This window comes from Phyllostomus hastatus, unplaced genomic scaffold (assembly GCF_019186645.2).
Source record: "Phyllostomus hastatus isolate PE091 unplaced genomic scaffold, TTU_PhHast_1.1 phas_scaffold_1066, whole genome shotgun sequence".
Taxonomy (NCBI): Eukaryota; Metazoa; Chordata; class Mammalia; order Chiroptera; family Phyllostomidae; genus Phyllostomus; species Phyllostomus hastatus.
The window spans coordinates 7,053,955-7,076,682 of NW_025334004.1; the positions used below are offsets into that span (position 1 = coordinate 7,053,955).

Here is a 22,728-nt window from a genome sequence, read left to right on the forward strand (position 1 = left end):
TATTTGAAAAACCAGTCAATATAATTCACCATATTAAGCCAAAAAAGGAACATTATAGGTACAGAGAAAGCATCCACAAATCTAATATTCATTTCTCATAAATACCCTCAGAAACAAGGAATGGAAAATCCTCAGCCTGAAAAGGGGCATCTATGAAAAATTTGTAGCTAACAATTTATTTAATGGTGGAAGACTAACTACTTTCTTCCTAAAATCAGGAATAAAGCAAGGATATTCATTTGCACCAGTTCCATTCAACACTGTGCTAGAGGTCCTTGCCAGTATAATAAGACAAGGAAAAAAAGTAGATTAGGCACTGTCTTTATTTGTAGACAATGTGATCATTTATAGAGAAAATCATATGCAATCTAGAAAAGCTACTAGAACTAGTAAGTGAATTTAGCAAGAATGTAGGATACCATATGAATATGCAAAAAAACAGTTGTGTTTCTAGATGCTAGTGTTGGAGTCCACCCTGCCTGGTCTCAGGTAGCTGTAACCCCCTGCGACTTAGGCTGAGTGAGAGACCTCCGAACCAGGAGACACTAAGGAGACAAAACTTATTTCCCTGGCATGAATGCTGCCTGTTCTGTGCCTGGCCTCCAATGCTTGATCAGTTAGCTAATGACAGGTAAGATTTCCCAAGGGGGGAATTGCCTAAGACAGGCATGATCACATGAAGGCTTCTGGGGAGAGACTCAGGGCTGTGGAAATGAAGGGGTGATGGACATCAACCCCTGCCCCCTCGGCTTTGTCAAAGCCTGAGTCCTTGTTCTTAGAAGTGAGTAACCCAAGTCTCCTGGCTGCCTTTGTCTCCTCTGCCTGACTCAGGCCTGTGGAAATAACAGGGGCGGTGCAGTCCAGACCAGAGTCGGCAGACCCCCAGGGTAATCAGGCCTGGGACATAGGATATGCAAGATCCTGTGAGATCTGCTTGCTGGAGGATGCTATTGAATTAGAATAGGAAGGCACAGGTAGGAAACAAGACTAGCCTTTTAGGTCCTGTAGTCTTTTGAAGTGATAAAACACAAACTCTCAGCCCAGAATTCCAGCGGGAGTTCTGTCAGCACCTTTGAAAGCTACCTATTCCTTTTGATCTTCCCTGCCATACTGTAATCCACAAACTGTGACTGTATTCTTAATAAAAGCCTACTCAGGCGGGGACTCGGAGTGCTCTCCACTAGAGAGAGTGGCTGTTTCGTACCTATTTCCCCACAGGACTTGGTTGTCCCTGTGTATGTTTTTCTCGTGTTTCGATGAGTATCTACAGTGATGGATACTGCTGGCTCAGTATCTGTCTCATGCTAGCAAGGAACAATCAAATTGAAATTAAATTGATATAATAAAAATATGAAATAGTTATATGTGACAAAAGATTTGAAAGACTTGTACATTACTAACAGAAAATGAAGAGAACCTAAATAAATGCACACATAATGCTGTATTTATTGATCAGTTTTCCTTAAATTGGTCTTCAGGCTCAAGGCAATTGCAATAAAAATCCCAAGAGAATATTTTGTGTGTGTGTGTGTGTGTGTGTGTGTAGTAATTGACAAGCTTATTCTAAAGTTCACAAGGAAATGCAAAGGATCTAGAATAGCCAAAGTAATTTTGGAAACAAAACTAGGAGTTGGAAGACTTATACTACCTGGTTTAAAGACTTATAATGCTATAGTAATCAAGAGAGTATAGTACTAGTGGCAAAACAGACAAACAGAAATTGAATAGAGACTCCATAAATAGATTCATACATATGGTCAATTAATTTTTGATAAGGATACAACAATAATTCATTACAAAAAATTGTTTTTTAAAAATCCTTACCCAAGGACATTTTTTTCCCATTGGTATTTAGAGAGACAGACATTGATGTGATGAGAGAAACATCGATTGGCTGCCTTCTCATACGTGCCCCAAACAGGGATCAAAACTGCAGTCTGGGTATGTGCCCTGACTGGGAATTGAAACCTCAACCTTTTGGTCTACCAGACAACATTCCAACCAACTGAACCACACTGGTGTGGGCAGAAAACAATAATTAAAAAAAAATAATGGTGATGGTGGAACAATTGGATATCCATATGCAAAATAATGAACTTTGCACTATAAAAATTAAAAGACATTTCACAAATAAAATGCAAAACTATAAAACTCATAGAAACTATAGGAGAAAATCTATGTGACTTTGGTTTAGGCAAAGATTTCTTAGATACCATTCCAAAAACAATACAAAAATGAAAAATTGAGACTTCATCAAAATTGAGAACATCTGGTCTTCAAAGAGACTGTTAAGGGAATGAAGAGACAAGCCACAGATGGGGAGAAATGTTTGCAAATCATATATCTGATAAGGAAAAATTAAGTTCAGAATGGATAAAAGAAGACTTTAAGACATAAGAAAGCAAAGAACCCAATTAAAAATAGGTAAGTGAGTCCTGGACAGCATGGCTGTGTGTGTGTCAGTTGGTTGTGTGACATCCTGCAAAGGGAAAGGTTGCAGGTTCATTCCTGGTCAGGGCACAAGCCTCAGTTGTGAGTTTGGTCCCTGGTTGAGGAGCATATCAGAGGCAACCAGTCTGTTTCTCTCTCACATGAATATTTCTCTCCCTTTCTTTCTCCCTCCTTTCCCTTCTCTCTTAAAATAAATAAAATTTTTAAAAAAATAAAAATAGGTGATTTGAACAGATACCACATGAAAGAAGATACACAGAAGGCAAATAAGGATATGAAGAAATGTTTAACATCATTAGTCATTAGAAAGTGGAAAATAAAATGACAACATTAAACTATGATGATATTTGAATGTCTAAAATTTAAAAAATTGACCACACCATGTATTGGTGAATTTGGGAAATAATCATCCTTATACTCTGCTATGGGAATTTCATAGATGCCATTTATCATGTTGAGGAAGTTTCCTTCTCTTCCTAGTTCATTGGGGGTTTTTATTGTGAAGGAGTGTTGAACTTTGTCAGACTATTTTTCTGCAGCTATTGAAATTATTTTGTGGTTTTTAACCCTTACTTATTGATATCATGCATTACATTAATGTTCAGGTGTAAATCAACCTTGCATTTATGGGATAAATCCCACGTGGTCATAGCATATAATCCTTTTATATGTCACTGGGTTCTGTTTGCCAGGGTTTTGTTTGGAATTTTTGCATATATATTCACAAGAGATATTGTTCTGTTACTTTCTGGTTATGCCTTTGTCTGGTTTGGTTATGAGAATAATACCTTATAGAATGAGTGAGTTAGTGTTCTCTGAATTGAGGTGATCATGTTTTTTCTCCATTCTGTTCATGTGATGTATGACACTGATTTTTTTTTTAAATGTTGAATCACGTTTGCATTCCTGGGATGAATTCCATTTGGTCAGGTGTATAATTCTTTTAATAATATGTTGTTGGATTAGGTTTGCTAGTATTTTGTTGAATATTTTTACATATATATTATTAAGGGGTATTGGTCTGTAGTTTCTTTTTTTGGTGATGTCTTTATCGGGCTTTGGTATTAAAATAATCCTGGTCTCAAAATGAGTTCCACTTTTTGGAAGAGTTTGTGAAGGATTAGTTTTAATCTTTTAAATATGTGATAGAATTTATCAGTGAAGCCATCTAACTTTTCTTTATTGGGAGGTTTTTGATTTCTGATTTAATCCCTTATATCTGTTCATCTTCATTTTCATTCATTCTAAAGTAATTTTAAAATTCCCTTTGTGATTTTTCTTTAACTCATTTGTTATTTAGAAGGGTTTTGTTGAATTTCCACATATTTGTGAATTTCTCAAATGTCCTGTTATTGATTTTTAATTTCATTGCTTTGTGGTCAGAGATCATGCTTTGTCTGATTTCATTCCTTTTAAATTTATTGAGGCTTGTTTTACAATCTTACATAGGGTCTGTCCTGGAGAATGTTTCATGTGCCCTGAGTGTGTATCCTGCTGTTGTTGGGTGAAATACTATATAGATGTCTGTTAGGCCTCAGCTTATAGTTGTTTAAGCTTTTTGTTTCCTTTTTGTTCTTCCACTTAGTTGTTCTGTCTGTTATAGGGTAAGTATAGTTTTTGCTGTATGTATTTTTGGGCTCTCCTGTTAGTATGCTCTATATGTGCATACTTGTTATATATTCCTGATTGACTGACTCTTTTACCAACATAAAATATCTCTCTTTATTTTTAGACTTGTATTAAAGTCTATTTTGTCTCATTTTAATATAGTTACTCTAGCTTTCTTATGGTTGCTCTTTACATAAGAAAGTCCTTGTACTTTCAACCTGTTTTTATCTTTAAATCTAGAGTGCCTCCTATATATAGCATCTTGTTGGATCTCATTTTTTCTTTTATTAATTCGATTTGACAGTCTCTGACTTTTTTTTTTAAAAGATTTTATTTATTTATTTTTAGAGAGGGAAGAGAGGAAGATAGAGAGAAACATCAATGTGCGGTTGCTGGGGGTTATGGCCTGCAACCCAGGCATGTACCCTGGCTGGGAATCGAACCTGGGACACTTTGATTCCCAGCCCATGCTCAATCCACTGAGCTACACCAGCCAGGGTGACAGTCTCTGACTTTTGATTGATTTGTTCAATCTGTTTATAGTTAACATCATTTATATAGTTGTATTTATGTCTGTCATTTTATTTTTTGTTTTATTTTTTGTATGTCTCATTTCTTTTCTGGGCCCCTATTTTTTTTTTACTATTTTTCATTAAGTGATTATTTTCTAGCATAACATTTTAATTACTTTGTTTTTTCAGTATATTTTTAAAAGTTGTTTCTTAGTAGTTGCTCTCAGATTAAACTTCAGATTTATTCTAGCTTAATCCCACTGAAATACAGAAATATTACCTCTATATAGCTCTATTCCCTGTTTTCCCTTGTTGTTATACATCTTTCATCTGTATATGTTACAAACCCAACAATACATTGCTGTAATTGTTACTTTATATAACTTTTTGTTCTTGAAGGAAGCTGAGAGGAAAGCAAGTACATGTTTGTAGAATTTGTTGTGTTGATCTTAATTACCATTTCTATTTCTCTTCATTTGTTGCTGAATTTTTAGTTGTATTTTGTGTCATTTTCTTATTCCTGTATAGCTTTGCTCCAAACCACCTCTTTTATACTGTTACTGTCAAATACATCACGTTTCTGTATGCTTTGCCCACCAGTAGAGTTATGTATGTGTTGGTTTATGCAGTTGCTTTTTAAATTAGTTAAAAGAAGAAAGATGCATTTATGTTGTATTTAATAATTACTTTTGTGTTTTACAGTTACCTTTACTGGTACTCTTTTGTGTGTGATGTGTGTATTCATACTGCCATCTGGGCTTACTCTTTTGATCTTGTGGAACTTCCATTAGTATTTCATGTAATGTTGGTCTGCTAGTAACTAAATCAGTTTTTATTTATCTGGGAGTGTCTTTATTTCACCTTCATTCTTTGAAAGGTAGTTTTGATGGATATAAGATTCTTGGCTGACAGTTTTTTCTTTTAGCACATTGAAATATGCCTTCTCACTGCCTGTTGGCTTTTATTGTTTCTGATGAGAAGTCAGCTGTTAACTTACTTGTATTCTCTTATATATGGTGAATGATTTTCCTTTTCTGGAAAAGCAATTGCATAAACCAACACATACATAATTCCAATGTATTCCAACACATAAACCCAATGTTTTGTTAGGTTTGTAACATGTAATGTATACTTTTCTGCTTTCAAGATTTCCTTTTTGTCTTTCATTATTTTTACTATGAGGTGCCTGGGCATGAATCTCTTTGCATTTATCTTCTTTGGAGTTTATCATCGTAGATGTTTACATAACATTTTTCATCAAACATGGAAAACTTTAGTCATTATTTTTTCAAATATTCTTTCTGTTCCTTCCTGTTCTTTACTCTCATCATTTGTATGTTGGTGTGCTTAATGGTGTCTGCATTCTCTGAAGCTGTATTAATTTTTAAAATTTTTTCTGTTCTTTGGATTGCATCATCTCTATTAGTCTATCTTTAAGTAGTTTGTGCTTCTTCTGACAATACGTTCCCTTGAGTTTTTCTGATGACTTTTTAATTTTTGCTACTGAATTTTCAACTCCAAAATTTTCATTTGTTTTTTATAATTTCTAATTCTTTATCAATATTTTATATTTTATTTTAGTGTGCATTTTATTAGACATTGCCATTATACCTTCCTTTACTTCTTTAAGCATGGCTCTCTTTGGTATTCTGAACATAGTACTTTGAAATCTTTGATTTAACATCTGGGTCTTCTCACAGGGCCTGTTTCTTTTCCTGTGTATAAGTCACAATCTCCTGTTTTGTCTCTCATAATTTGTGGTTGTCATTGAAAATAGCAAATTTTAAATAATCCATTGTAACAGCTCTTGATATTGATTTGCAGCTCTTGATATTGATTTGAAACTCTTAATATTGATTCCCACCACTTTACCATTCTCTGGGGCTTGTTGTTGTTTATTTGTTTAGTGGCTTGGCTGGACTATGTTAGTCAAGTGTATTTCCCTCACCGTGTGAAGACTCTGCTGTTGCTCTTCAGAAGGTGCAATGTTGGCACGCACAGAGTCACTCTGGGAAGACTGTGGTTTTGGCAGAGTTCTCTTTGACTCTCATTATTCAGTCACTCCCCATTTCTCTCTCTGCTTCCAGCTCCTGGCAACCACTAATTTGCTCTCTGTGTCTATGGGTTTACCTATTCTGGATATTTTATTTAAATAGAAACATACAATCTGTAAGTTTTTGTACCTGGCTTCACTTTAGCATGTTGTTTTGGGGATTCATCTATGCTGTAGCATATGTCAGTACCTCTTTTTATGTCTGAACAATATTACATTGTATGGATATCCTGCTTTGGGTTCATCCTTTCATCAAACAAAGAACATTTGGTTTGTTTCTACCTTTTGGCTGTTGAATATATCATGCTTTGAACATTTATGTACAAGTTTTTGTTTGAAGTGCCATGAGGCCCTGAAATGGACCCTCACTGTTGAAGACACAAACTCTGACTTACAGCTTTTAATGAAGCTTTCAGGTAAGCATCAGAATATTAAAAAAACTGTCTGATGATAGAGACTTAATGGCTATCTTTAAGTTATTATTTTAACTAATATCAGAAATGGAGAGTAAATTTTATCAGGTATATAGTACATTACTACTTAAAGGTTTTGACTAGTTAAAACATAATTATGGCTAGCGAGGGACTTCCCATAAATTAATTTTCAGGGACTTCACATAAAGAGGACAATTTCAGAAATGTTTGTATTATAACATTTTTTACATATACAGATTTAACGTAGGAAAGCTGAGGATATTCTAATTTTTTTTATAGATTAGAAGCTTAAGCTGACGTTCATTGAATCATTTGGCATACGTTAGAAACCAGCTCACTGACCTCTATTTGTATGTTTTCCTCAGCTTCACAATATCTAAAAAACATGACATATCACATAAGTCTACATTTTCAGCTTCTTTTAGCAAGGATGTCCCTTCAAAGGGTATCTGCATTCTCGTTCCCACAACCCTGTTGCTTCCTGACTCCTATAGGAACTTGAGTTCATGATCTCTAGGTTAAAAGCTACAAAGAAAAAGATGCCCACTCTCTCAGCTAAGGCATGACACTACTGCTGTCCTCTCAGCAGGCTAGTATTCCAGAACTCAGTTTCCTCCTTGGGAAGCATCTTCTACTTTGACAGCTCCTTCAGTACAAGTTTTCCTGCTGTGACACATCAGACAAACCTAATTATTTCTAGCATTTATCTATTTGTAAGCTGAAAGAATAAATAACTGTGCTATTCCAGGGCTCTTCTTGGAAATCTTGAAGAGAGTTTTATATATAAATGATATTTTGAAAGTTTTATGTCAGAGGCTATCTAAGAAGCAATACTTGATTACCTATTTAATCAAAGTGAAAACAAAGCACTTAAAAATTAAGCATAGATAGCTTCAGTTTAAAGACCCTTAGTTCTTTCATAAGTGAGGAGTCCCAGCCCCAGAACAGGCCCCCCAGGCCAGGATTCCAGTGCCAGGAAGATAAGTCCCCATAACCTCTGGCTGTAAAAACCAGCAGGGGTTGAGTTGGTGAAAGAAATTTCTGGAATCCCAAGGAGTTCCTCTTAAAGAACCCACACATGGACTTACTCAGACTCACTCCCTCTGAGCTTCAGCACTGGGGTGGCAATTTGAAAGGCACCAGTGGTATACTGGGAGAAACTGAAGTGTCTGGCCTGAGGGTGAGAACTAGATGACAGCTTTCTCCCAGACAGAAAGGCGAGCAGAGGACATTGTCCATTTTCTGAACCTCCCCACCCCACAGAGCCACAGAGCCAGAAAGCAGGTAACACTACCAGATGGAATTCTGAGATTCTATCAACCTGGCTAACACCACTTCCCCTGCCCTGGAGATCCCCAGAGAGAGGCTCACCCAACTTATGGGCCCACTCAAGCTGCTTATTCTATATGAATGGTCTTGGCTCATGCTTCACAACTTCCTGAATCCTTTCAAGCAACAGCTGGCCTCAGTGAGTCTCCTACCCAACTACTTCTTGCTAAGTGGGCCCAGGCAGCAACCATCCTAGATTCACAGCTTGGCTTCACTTGGGGATCTCCAAGCCCAGCAAAAATAGCAGCCAACTTAGATTGCTTTATAGCTCGGGTAGGATGGCCCCAGACAAAACACAAGTGGGGTATGACCTGGGCCTGTACCACATAGAGCACCGCAGGGCCTGTGCATCCAGTGGACAGCTACAGAAGATGTTGGAGTGCCACCACATTGCTCCTGCATAGCTGATCTTCCAAGGAGGGCAGAGCTTGGTGGTCAGTGGTCACATCCAGTCCTTGCAGCTGACTGGCCTGGGTAAATCTGTCCTATTGACCTGCCAACAGCAACCAAGCCTCAACTACAAGAGGAGGATGTACTCAGCCCACATGAAGGGTGCATCTTGAGTACCCAGCTTGGGTGATAGGGGAGACTGTGCTACTGGAACCAACATGGCACCTTCTACATTAGGCTATGCTACCAAGACAGGGAGTCATAGCAACTCTACCTAATACATAGAAACAAACACAGAGAGACTGACAAACTGAGGTGACAAAGACATATGGCCCAAATGAAAGAATAGATCAAAACTCCAGAAAAGGAACTAAATAAAATGTAGATAAATAATCTCTCAGATGCAAAGTTCAAGGCACTGGTTATAAAGATGCTCAAGGAAATTAGTGAGGACCTCAACAGCATAAAAAAGATCCCATCAGAAATGAAGAATACACTGGTTAAAATAAAGAACATTTTTACACAGAAACAACAGTAGAGTGGGTGAAGCTGAGAATCAAATCAATGATTCAGACACAGGGAAACAAAAAACAAACAACCAGGATAACAAGAAGAAAGAATCCAAAAAAAAATGAGGTTATTATAAGCTGCTTCTAGGACAACTTCAAGTGTTCACATCATAGGGGTACCAGAGAAGAAAGACCAAGAAATTGGAAATCTATTTTAAAAAATAATGAAAGAAAACTTCCCTAATCTGGTGAAGGAAATAGACATGCAAATCCAGGAAGCACAGAGTCCCAAACAAGATGGATGCAAAGAGGCTAACTCTAAGACACATTCTAATTAAAATGCTCAAGTTTAAAGATAAAGAGAGAATCTTAAAAGCAGCAAGAGAAAAGCAGTTAGTTACCTACAGGGGATTTCCCATAAGACTGTCAGCTGATTTCTCCAAAGAACCTTTGCAGGCTAGAAGGGATTGGCAACAAATATTCAAAGTCATGAAAAGCAGCAACCTACAAGCCAAGATTGCTCTACCCAATAAAGATATCATTTAGAATTGAAGGGCAGATATAGATCTTCCCAGTCAAGAAAAAACTAAAGGAGGTCACCATCACCAAACTGTTATATGAAATGTTAAAGGGACTTACTTAAAAAAAAGAAGATCAAAACAATGAACAATAAAATGGCAATAAATACATATCTTTCAACATTGAGTCTAAAAAACAACTAAGCAAACAAGAAGAACAGAGACAGAATCATGGATATGGAGAGCATTTTGATGGTTAATTGCCAGATGGGAAGGGGTATAGGGGAATGGGAGAAGAGGGGGAGGCTTAAGATGTCCAAACAGGTAGTTACAGAATAGCCATAGGGATGTAAAATACAATATAGGAAATGGAGTAGCCAAAGAACCTATGCATGACCCATGGACATGAACAATGGTGTAGGAATTGTCTGAGGGAGTGGGGGGTGCCGAGTGGAGGCAGGGCAAAGGAGGAAAAATTGGGACACTTGTAATAGCATAATCAATAAAATGAAAACAAAGTAATTGATATTTCACATTGAAACACTGAGGTAGAACATTGCTATATCCATTGTACACAATCATTTTATCACACTAGCAAAACTCATGAGCATATATAACACAACTTTCTACAAAGGCAAACATCCTGTTTATACCTTATGAAAGTGACAAATATGAATACTCTTCATTGCATGTCCCAAATTGCAGCTTCTGTATAGCATTTAAGAATAAGAAGCATAGCCCTGGCTGGCGTAGCTCAGTGGATTGAGCGCGGGCTGCGAACCAAAGCATCGCAGGTTCAATTCCCAGTCAGGGTCCATGCATGGGTTGCAGGCCATGACCCCCAGCAACTGCACATTGATGTTTCTCTCTCTCTCTCTTTCTCCCTCCCTTCCTTCTCTAAAAAATAAATAAATAAGATCTTAAAAAAATGAAATAAAAATTTGTTAGAATAATGATTCAACTTAGTTGGGCACAAATTTATATTTTTAATCATTTTTAATATTTATGTATGATAATGTTAGCTCATTTAATCAGTGAACCAGTATGCATTTAGGAAAAACAAACCCAAACAATAAAATCAATGAAAAAGGATAAGATTAAACAGTTATTTTTTTATGAACCCAACTTTTCAAACTAGGCTTGTTTGCTAAAGGTGTACCTTAGTTATATGAACTTGGATTTTTAAAATGTTTCTGAGTTAATTCCTGTAAGAAGAATACTTATTAAAAGTCTAGCATATTTAAATTACTAGGAAGTCAATTTTCTCATTTTTGGGGGGAATTTTACAAATATTTCATTTATATATGTACGTTTTTTAAACCAGTAAGCAGTCCAGAGCAGAGTTCTTTTAACTTAAGAGACTTTAAAATCCAAATTATTAATACCCTCTGGAGATAAATTGTCTGATTTATCACACACAATGAGAGGTAAAAGCCTTTCTGAATTACTGATACAGAGCGTTACAGCTTTATTTCTGTAATTTCACCCACAAGAGATGTGAGTTGTAAAAAGAACTTACACACCCTATGTTCATAAGCAGTGCTATTTGTAATAGCCAAGTGTTGGAAACAGCCCAACTGCTCATCAGTAGATGAGTGGATTAAAAAATTGTGGTACATTTACACAATGGAATACTATGCAGCAGAAAGAAAGAAGGGAGTCCTACCTTTTGTGACAGCATGGATGGAACTGGAGACTATTATGCTAAGTGAAATAAGGCAGTGAAAGACAAAACACTATATGACCTCACTTATAACTGGAATCTAATGAACAAAATAAACTAATGAGAAAAATAGAACCGGAGACATGGAACAGACTGATAGCTGTAGAAGGGGAGGAAATGGGGCGGGAAATGGTGGAAGGAAGGGGAAGAGACTAATCAGAGAACATGTATGAATGACACACAGACATGGACAATGGAGAAGGGGTTGACTGTGGGCTAGAGGAGTAGGCTGGGTAGAAAGGGGCAAAAGGGAAAAAATTGGGATAAGTGTAATAGAATAAACCATTAAAAAAGCAAAAAATAAAAGAGACATGGGTTGTAGAGATTTAAGAAAAAAAAAAAACCCTCATCAGTCCAGATATCAAAGACCTGTTCTTGGTGGTTATGAAATTCTTAAGCCATTTGAGCTCAAGGTAGACAAATAGACAAACAAAAAAGATTAACAAGCCAGAGTGTCTTTTATCTGTTACCCAAGAGATCTCTGTCATGCATGTAGAGGGACCACCAAATAAGTGGCCAAATCATAAAACCAAATTCTTAGTCATTGCTGCCATGTAGGGGTAATAACTTATTGGCCATGCAGTAACTAGAAACCAAACCAAAACATATAATCTGTAGAGAGGTGGGGGGAAAAACAAAACAAAACAGAGAAACAGAGTCAGTAAAGTTAAATGTGTATTGCCACTTGGATTTTACTTCTAGGAGCCAAGAAAAGATGTGTCTAAGCTTAAGTAGCCCAGGAGGTACAGTTATCTGGCAGTGCAGTTACCTGGCTCCTTCAGGTGAATCTGCTGGGCATCTTGGTGAAAACTCCAAGTGTTAAAAGATAATTTTCAAAAAAGATAAATTCATGCCCTGGCTATTGTGGCTTAGTGGTTGAGTGCTGGGCTGCGAATCACGGGTAGCTGGTTCAATTCCCAGTCTGAGGCGCATGCCTGGGTTGCGGACTGGGTCCCCAGTTGAGGGTGCGTGAGGGGCGGCCATGCATTGATGTTTCTCTCCCTCTCTCTCTCCCTTCCCCTCTCTAAAAAATAAAATAGATAACATCTTTTTTAAAAAATGAAGATTTAAAAAAAATATACATTCATGACTCTCATTCAATTATAAAATTGATGCATGCCAAAGATTCTATTTAACTTGTTAATTAATGAGGTAATCAGTAAGATATTACAACTGTTTCAACTGTGTCAAAGGCAATGACAAAACCACATAGGCATTTGGGAATGCTGAAATAGATTTGTAATAGGCAGATAACTGGTCAGTATCCCTAGGGTGTAATAATGAATTCCATTTCACAGGTCAAAATGTTTGCATTTCTATAGACAAGAATAATACATCAAATTTCTACAGCTTATAGAGATAGTTGTAAAATAGCCCAAAGATAGTGAAAGGTATAGATAACCTAGAAGGATGTGGTAGATGGGCCATTCAGTAATCACTTTTGTCCATTTAAAAATTTTTCACAGTTTTTCTTGCCATTAGTCAGAAACATTTTTTACTTTATTTTTATGATATTCCTCCCCTCCCCGCCCCTTTTATTGGCCATGCAGTAGTTTTCTATTTTTTAAAAAGATTTTATTTATTTTTAGAGAGGAGGAAGGGAGGAAGAAAGAGAGGGGAAAATGTGTAAGATACATTGATTGGTTGCCTCTGACATGCCCCAATTTGGGACCTAGCCTGCAACCCAAGCATGTGCCCTGACTGGGAATGGAACCACTGACCCTTTGGTTCATAGGCTGGCCTTCAATCCACTGATCCACACCAACCAGAGATGAACCACTTTATTTTTATTTATCTACTTTATTAGGGATTTTATTTATTTATTTTTAGAGAGAGGGGAAAGGAGGGAGAAAGGGAGAGAAACATTGATGTGTGAGAGAAACATCAACTGGTTGCCTCTAGCATGCCCCCAGCTGGGGACCTGACACTCAATCCAGGCGTGCACTCTGCCTGGAATCGAAGCAGCCACCTTTTGGTTCACATGCTCACAATTCACTGAGCCACACAAGCCAGGGCAGTTTTCTATTTTTATCAAAACAAAATTCATCGGTCTTTCCCCTTTTTGCTTCTGGATTTTGAATCCTAGAAAAATCTTCTTCTGTATTACCAGGTTATGAGTATAGGGGAATACACCCACATTTTCTTTTGATACTTGTATGGTTTTATTTTTTTACTTTTACATTTCTGTACCTTTTTAAATTTTCCTGGGGTATGGTGTGATGAATGGCTCTAGTTTTATCTTTTTTTAAAAAAGATTTTATTTATTTTTAGAGAGGGAAGGGAGGGAGATAGAGAGAGAGAGACATCAATGTGCAGTTGCTGGGGGTCATGGCCTACAACCCAGGCATGTACCCTGACTGGGAATCGAACCTGTGACACTTTGGTTTGCAGCCCACGCTCAATCCACGGAGCTATGCCAGCCAGGGCTATCTTTTTTTTTTTTTTTTAAGTAAGGTAATCCAGCTGTCATAATACTTATTAAAAAGTAGATCATTTTCACATTGATTTGAGATGCTGTCATTATCATTTACTAAATTTTCACATGTGGTGGGTCTAAGTTTTTCTATTCTGTTCATTCTATGTTTATTTGCACGCTATACCATGCTTTTAATTGTAGAGGCTTTATTGCTATAGTATCTGGTAGGGTGACCTTCACCCCATTGATCATCTTTTTCTCAGGGGTTTCCTGGCAACTCTTTCTTGTTCATTCTTAAAATACTTTACTATATTGAGTTAAATTTATAAATTAATTAGGGGGAAACAGACATCTCAATGATGTTGAGTCTTCATACCTCAGAATATGTTGTATCTTTCAGGAGAGTTAAAGTTTTCTACAAATAAATTTTAGAATTACCTAAAATTTTGTGTACACTTTGTTATTTTAATTGGATCTTTTCTTCCATTATGTCTTCTGTTGTTTTGCTTATATATATGAATGCTGATCATCTTTGAATGTTAATTTGTAACCTTTTACTTTATTAAATTTTCTTGTTGTTTGTAGTATTTTTCCCCATTGATTCCCATGGGTTTTCCAGGAATATAATTGTATAATCTGTATTTAGAAATAATTTTACTTCTTCCTGTCACTTCTTAAACTGTAGATTGCTTTGTCTAGTGAAACTTCATAGCCTAACTGGAACACAATAGTTGAGATAGTGGGTATCTTTATCTTTTTCCTGGCCTTAGCAGGAAAGCCTTTAGTGTTTCCTCATTAAGGAAAGCTCTGGCTTTTGGACTGAGGTATTTACATTTTATTATTCTGAGTAAATATCCATTAATACCTATTTTATATAGTGTTTTTTACATGAAAGATTACTGAATTTTGTCAGACGTCTTTTCTGCATCTGTGGACATGGTCATATAATTTTTCTTCTTTGCCTTCTCCTATGATTGAATTTATTAAGGTATTTCCTATTACTGAAATATTTCTATATTCATAGAATAAATCCCACCTGGTCATGATGAATTGCTCTTTTAGTATGCTGTTGGACTCTGTTAGCTAGTATTATTCTAAAGATTTTTTCTGCATTGATGTACGTGAGATTGTTCTGCAGTTTTCTTTTTTGGTGCAGTCTTTTCAGGTCTTCAAATAAATGTTATGCTTGTTTTCCCAAACAAAAATGAAAGTTTTCTTTTTCTACATTTGGAATACTATAATTAGCCCTGATATTATCTGATATTTAAAAGTTTGTTAGAATTACCCTGTGGAATCAGCTGGGCCTGTGGTTTTGCTATTTGTTTCTTTGCAGGAGAGTCTTAACTCCTTTTCCTATTTCTTCTGTGATTGTTCTTTTAGACTTTCTGTCTCTAGAAGGTAAATACACTGTATTCTTTTGAAAATTTCCCATTTCTTCACATTTATTAGAGTACATTTATGCAAATATGGTCTGATGTTATAATTTTTTTTCATTTTGATGGTTTTATTCCCCTTGTCAGTTCTAATGTTAGGTAGATGTGATTTAACTCATTTTTTCTCCTTTAGTTTAGATTAGCTGGTGGTTTGTCTGTTTTGTTGATTTTGGAATTTATTCATTCCACTAATTTTCTGTTTCCTAAGACTCTCCTTTCTGTACCTTTAATGATTTATTTCTTCTGATTTATTTTATTTTTTCTAGCTTTTTATATTTTGTATTTGATTATTTTATTGATGTAATTATTTAGTGATATAAGTTTTTCTTTGATGATTGCTCTAGCTTTTTTTCACATTCTTTTTTTTTAAACTTTATGTATTTCATTTAGAGAGAGGGGAACAGAGAGAGAAAGAGAGGGAGGGAAACACGGATGTGAGAGAGAAACATCAGTTGGTTGCCTGCCATGCTTGCCTGGACCAGGGGCGAACTGCAACCCAGGCATATGCCCTGATGAGGAATTGAACTGGTAACCTTTTGGTTTGCAGAATACACCCAGCCAGCTGAGCCACATCAGCCAGGGCACTTTCACATGTTCTGACTTTTTCTTTATTTGTATTTTAAAGAAATTCTTCTATTTTATTTTTGTGTTTTCCCTTTAATCCAACAGTTTTTAAAGAGGGTTTTTAAACAATTCCAGGTATGAAGGATTTAAAAAAATTTTTTTTTCATTTTGCTAATAATTTTTAGTTTTATAACATTATAGCTAGATGAATCTGTATTATTTATATTCTTTGGAATTCACTGAGGTTTTATTTGTGGCTTATGTGGTTAGTGTTCATGAGTGTCCCATGTGTTCTTGGAAAAAAATATGTATTTTTTTAATTAGGACTCAGTTTTATTCATTTCTCTATCTCTTTTTCTCTGAAGTTGGTTATATCTTCTTCTGGCCTCATACTGTTTTTCACTTGTTCTTTCTTGGATTGAGAGAGGTGTGTTAAAGACTTTGTTTATTAATTTGTCTTATTTCTTTTGTAGTTCCTGTTTTATGAATGTTTATTGCTAAAGTAATGGATATATAAATATTAACTAATTTTCTGTTTAATTTTTCATGGTGAATAGTGTTCTTTTTTGTTTGTTCATTTTTAGGGTTGTTTTGCTGAAAAGTCAATTCTTAAGAGAATTTCTTCTTAACTGTAGGTTGATATTCCTGTAAAGGTCTTTGGTAGGGTATATAGATCGTCTCTTAAGCTATTAGGCAAACTGTATTGTACATTAGACCTGCTCTTAAGAGTTTAATATTTTTGTTTTATTTTCTATAATATTCTTGGGAACCAGTCTACATTTGCATTCATTAATCTGCTTCATGGTTTAAGTTTTTTAAATTAAGTTTTATTTAGCAATTAAATTTGTTTCCTAGAGGACATAACTTTTTATGTATTAGGTGTTTCCATTTCTCATCTTTTGACTTTAACAAGTAGCACAAAGTCAACAGGAAGAGACATCTCCTTGGTCAGGAATGTAAAAACAGGAAGAGGAAGTCTATTGCAAATCTGTGTTAGCTGATTATCAATTTAAGTTTCACCACAGAGGATGTCTATTAACGATCATCATTGTGCTGTGTTGTTATCCAGAATTACAGTGAGTGTTAAGGGCAGTATTACAGAGTATCAACCTTAGTTATAGGAAGTAATGTTAACTAACAAACTTCACTAGGCTCTTTCCTGTGCATGGACACAGGATACTATTAGTGAGGACAAGTCACAGAATTTGCACATAGAAGAAAGCAAGGCAAGTAAAATTCAGCATCAGAAATATAGGGAAAATCATCCTTTCAGTTTGCGGCTTTGCTCAATCTTGATGCTTTGACAGATTATATGATCCTTTAAGATATGATTGTGCTCCTTTAAAGAAAATTAGGTCATGTCAGCTCTATTATTTAAAAAATTGTTTGGCAGAATGTCTTCAGTTGAATTAGAGGAAGCACCTGGGCATTATTTTACAAAGTGTTCTAAGAATGCATGTGGAAAACTAGAAGAAATATTTCATGGTTAAATACGTACAAGATGAATAGTTTATAAACAAGAAATCTTTTTCAGTAGTCCGTGATGAGAGAAACTGTACTCTCTGTGTGTACATGTTTTTCCTCCCAGAGTTGCTAGGAACTCAGTTCCTCTGTGCTACAGGATAGCTACTTGGTTCAGACACCCAACAGTGCTAATTTAGGACACTTACCTTATCCCGTATTCTTTACTTAGCTGTACAATATTGTGGATATTTTGAAAAAAATTAGAAGTGTTGTGTAAAAGCTAGATAGAATTATTATTATTTTTCCAGGAGCCCATTAGAGTTTTTCTTTTCCTCAGAACTCTGTTTACTTAAACTTTGCCTTTAGACTCTTATTTCTGGATTATTTTGTGGTAGTGTCTCCCAGCATTTTTTATGTCATGGCACAAACAGAACGTTAGATTGTGGTCTGAGGTTATTACTGCAGTATGTCTGTAACCTAATCATGTGGGGAGATAAGATGCAATGTATTAGTCAGATAACCCCCTATGTCAGTATGAACTCTTTATAATGGTAAAAAATACATGTGTGGGTTTGTGTGTGCGTGTATGCCTTAGTTAAGGACTTTTTGGGTGGGGGTTAATTGTAGGTGCCACTTCAACCTGAGTTATCTTGAGGAAAAAAAGAAAAAATACAGTGGAAGGTTACTGAGGAGTCTCACAAAATTCTAAGGACAGTCATACTTCTGGAACAAAGAAGTAGCAGACTGTTTCTTTCTATTTTCCTTCATACTTCCCTCTCTCATCTTCATTGTTCTCTGAAGTGTGGCTTTTTCTGTGTCTCTGCACTTGGTAGAAGATAACCACATACAGTTTCCATGTCACTCAGACACAGCTGAGTGTCTCTGAATTCGAGCTCAGAACTCCTGAGAGTGTATCTGATTGAACCATGTTGGATCAGTTGTGCACCTCTGGTGCAGTTCACCAGACTGGAATAAGCTGTACTGCTCATCCAATCCTGTGGATGATCCAAAGTTCTCAGAGGGAATGCCCTGCAGTTGTGTTTGTACACTTTTCTGGGGAAAAGTTGTGTAGCTTTGGGTGTCCAACCTTTAAGCATCTCTGGGCCACACTGGAAAAAGAAGAGTCATCTCGGGCATTAAATACATTGCAACACATAGTCACAAAAAAATCTCATGTTTTAAGTAAATTTACAGTTTTGTGTTGGGCCACTTAGCCATCCTGAGACACATGCGGCCTATGGGTCGCAGGGTGGACACCCCTGTTCAGAATCACAGAGGAAGGTCTTGCCATTCTCCAGGCCACTGCTCAAAGATGAAAAATAACTTCTGTAAGAGTTCTATTAGAATTCCTAGTACTTGTAACTTTTTCACACTGCCATGTTCTTTTTTCCTGTTTGTGTTTACCCATGATTGAATAACTGGTTCTTATTTCTCCACCTATATATTAAATTCTCATCTTAGGTCTTTCCTCCATGAAATCTTTGCATCCTAGAACTGCAGTCTACATGGACACACACACACACTTTTCCTGTGTCTGAGTTCTCTTACATGGATTTTTAAAATGATACACAACGTATTTAGTTGTGTGTGAATGTATATCTTTGTATGTGTGTCATAAGGAAATCTCTTAAATGCAGGCTGAGTGAAATTGTCCCCAAGGCCTGTAATTGTCATGTATATCTTATAGGGTCTCAATATGTTACGTAGTATAATGCCATAGGTACAACAGAATGATCTGAATCAATGAAAAGCAAAGCCTTCATTACAGAAAACTTGGGAAATATAGAGAGGAGAAAAAATGACTTTTTTCCCCCCTGCAACTCAAGGGTAATTATAATTGACATTAACCTAGTCTTTTTTAATATTAGTAACAACAAATAGTATTTGTTGAATATTTATTAAATAAAGTTATGACATTTGACATATTAAGTGTTATTAAACATTAAATCATTTTATATGTTGAATATCATTAAATATTTGTTAAATGAAGTTATAATTGTATATAATTTTCATCCTGTTTTCTCTGTTTATTTGATTATTCTATTATCATTGCACATTTAGATGGATTTTTTGTGTGTGTGTGAAATTCTATAAACAGTGATATTAACTCTAAGTATTTTTTTATTCAGAGTTTTGTTCCTGAAAGCAAAAGTCATCATGTAGGTAATAATAGGTAACAGTTAAGATCTACTGAATACTTACAGTACATTCATTTAATCTTCACAAGAAGGAAATGAGATACCATTAATACTTTTTTCGCAGATGAAGAAATCGAGGTAGAGATAGATTAGGTCATTTGTTCTAGGCACTCAGTAAGTGGTGGAGAGAGGTGTGAGTGCAGGCCATTTGACTTTGAGAGCTACTCTTAATCATTTGGCTTGGCCTGCCTCTTGAAGAGAAGGCCTAATGTTCTCAGGAAACATATATTTTATATTCTTCATAGTTATTGTGGTGAAAAATTTTTAACAATGAAGATACAGTGAAAACGCTGAAAATAGTATAGGGATGTTATGTGCTTTTTGACAAAAAAAGCATAATATATTACCAGTAGTAAGAAGAGAGTCCTTTTTCATATAGTGTCTTGTGAATGTTGTTTGTTTTTGGTCAGAAAAAGTTGTTTTTCTTTTAAAAAAGTGGAATATGATTAATAAACCACTTAACAAAATACAGCATGCATTCAAAAGTTGAAGGAGCCTGGATTCCTCTGTTAAGATAGAGGATTTGGTGATAAAAGCATTAATTTTCAGTGAACCCATTTTAACATTTTAATGACCTTAGTTTTATTGTATTTATACTTCATTACCACTAGGTGGCGCCATATACATAGACTTCAAGAAGGCTTATCTGAAAGATCATTTCTTTGTTTAAATTCTATTAGCCCAATATATATGATCAAATACTGTGTGATATTTCAGCACTTCATATTTCAATGCTTTGCTTTGGTGTGGGAGGTTAGATATAATAAAGATAGAAAATTTGTTTACTTAAAATTGTTTTACCTGTGCTCTGAAGACCTATACTTTGTTTATATGTATTTCTAGTTCCCAAAATTAATATACATAATTAAAATCTTCAGTATAGTATAGTTCATCTTTGTTTTCTATTCCCATAAAATTTTAAAGTTAGCACTTTTATTTTATTGTATACTTTTTATTGAATTTATTGCAGTGATATTGCTTAACAAAATTATATAGGTTTCAGGTGTACAGTTCTATAACACATCATCTGTGTATTGTACTGAGTGTTCACCACCCCAAGTCAAGTCTCCTTCCATCACCAGTTTTCTCCCTACACCCTTTTCTACCTCCCTCTGGTAATCACCATGAAGTTATTTCTTCTTTTAAAACTGATTTTATATTTCTGTTTTTGTCTGATTAGCAATACATTTTGCCAGAAGTAAGATTTTTTAAAAAAGTAATTTATTTATTTAGTTTCAGATAGAGGGCAAGGGAGGGAGAAAGAAAGGGAGAGAAACATGGTTTCCTCACATGCAAGAGGCATACGTGGTTGTCTCTCGCCTGCCCCCCACCGGGGTCCTGGCCCACAACCTAGGCATGTGCCCTAATTAGGAATTGAACTGAGACTCAAACCGTCAACCCTTTGGTTTTCAGGCCAGTGCTCAATCCACTGAGCTACAGTAGCCAGGGTCAGAAGTAAGATTTTATTGTGCTAAACTTTTGGAAGGAATAACTAGACTCTTTTATTAAAACCATTATCTGTATATGGAGCATTAAGGTACAACTTTAGTATATGTAGGATAGTAGAAAATTTTGTTTTTTAGAACATTTTTTAGAACATTAGTTTCTAATGTTCCCTCGTGCTGGTTCTGCCATATGTCTGTGTGTATTTATTTATAGGAACATGACTAGACTCACCAATAAACATTATCAAATTCTGGGGGATATTTTGAAAGAAAAAAATTCATTTTTACTAAAATTATATATTACTTAAAATTTAGAACAGTAGTATATCTAGCCTAGTAGTAGATTAATTAGATGGATTCACTCTTAACCAACTTAGGGTTCAAAGAATGAGTAGTGCTGAATGGCATTTCCTTTCTTGCCCTGCAAATCAAAATTTTAAAGAATAATGATTATCATTCAAAGACAAAAGAAAAAAATAGATTTTTCAGAATCCTTTACAGCTGAGATTAGATAAGTATAGGGCCCTCAGTTTTCTGTACTTCATATTTTGGTCTTCCTTATTGTGTTGGGTTTGTAATTTCATACTACCTCCTAGTTAGCTATGCCTCAGTTCTCATTTCTTTTTTCTGTCCATTGGATGATTTCACTCGAAAGATTCAGCAGTGCACATCAGGGATTCCCTGTTGAGTCATTCTCAATTGCTGATTTTCGAAGGTGATCTGGTTAGTTGCTGTGCTGGTAACTACTTTGCATTCCGTGCTGCTTATCACCATTTCTGATTGAAGAGTCTGTGTAACATAATGTTTAAGGGCACCGGCTTTGGAGTCAGGTAGACCTAAGGTTAAATCTTGCCCATACTATTGTGTGACTTTGAACTTAAAAATCTTACTCTTCCCAAACCACATTTATAAATTAGGATGCCAGCAGAATATACATCATAAAACTATAGTGAATATTAATGAGATAATGAATGTAAAGCACTTGGTTATAAGTCCTTGGTTGTGTGTCACTGTTGTTTTTTTTTTTATAAATCTTCACCACATTAAGCCAGAGGCATCAGATATGATTCCTCTTTATCACTTTAATTAATTAATTAATTAATAATATTATTATTTTGCTTAATTCCTTCACCTTTTCCAACCAGCCCCACAACCCCTGATATGACAATATGACTCCTCTTGGTCAGGTAAATTACTATGGAGACTTGTTGACAATAAGGTGAGCCCATCTTCTCAGCTTTTCTCCATGTCCTTATCCCTCCACTGTCTCTCCAAATTGTCTTTATAGTAAAATGTAGATCTCATCAGATAAAAGATTGATAATTCTGCTGTGCACATGGTGTCAAGAAATTTGGGGGGTAAGAATTGTTTTTGCGGGACTTCTGGCCAAGATGGAGGTGTAGGTAGATACATTTCACTTCCTTGTACAACCAAAAGAAGGACAACCAATTTAAAAACAAAAAAACAACCAGAACTGCCAGAAAATCGAAGTGTATGGAAGTCTGACAAACAAGGAGTTGAAGAAGAAACATTCATCTAGACTGGCAAGAGGGGTGGCAACAGGCAACTGGTGCAGAGAGGATGTGCGGGAAGGTGACAGCTGGTGGCCTGGGAGGTCCCACATTCACATGCAGATAAACCTGGAGGAACAACTGGGAAATGAGACAGACCATGCAACCCG

General features: G+C 35.8%; 1 protein-coding gene across 2 annotated transcripts in view; it reads left to right on the plus strand.

Annotated features, from left to right (window-relative positions):
• EXOC6 (exocyst complex component 6) overlaps positions 1–22,728 on the plus strand; it is a 173,071-nt gene that overhangs the window by 19,041 nt on the left and 131,302 nt on the right. The window lies entirely within an intron of this gene.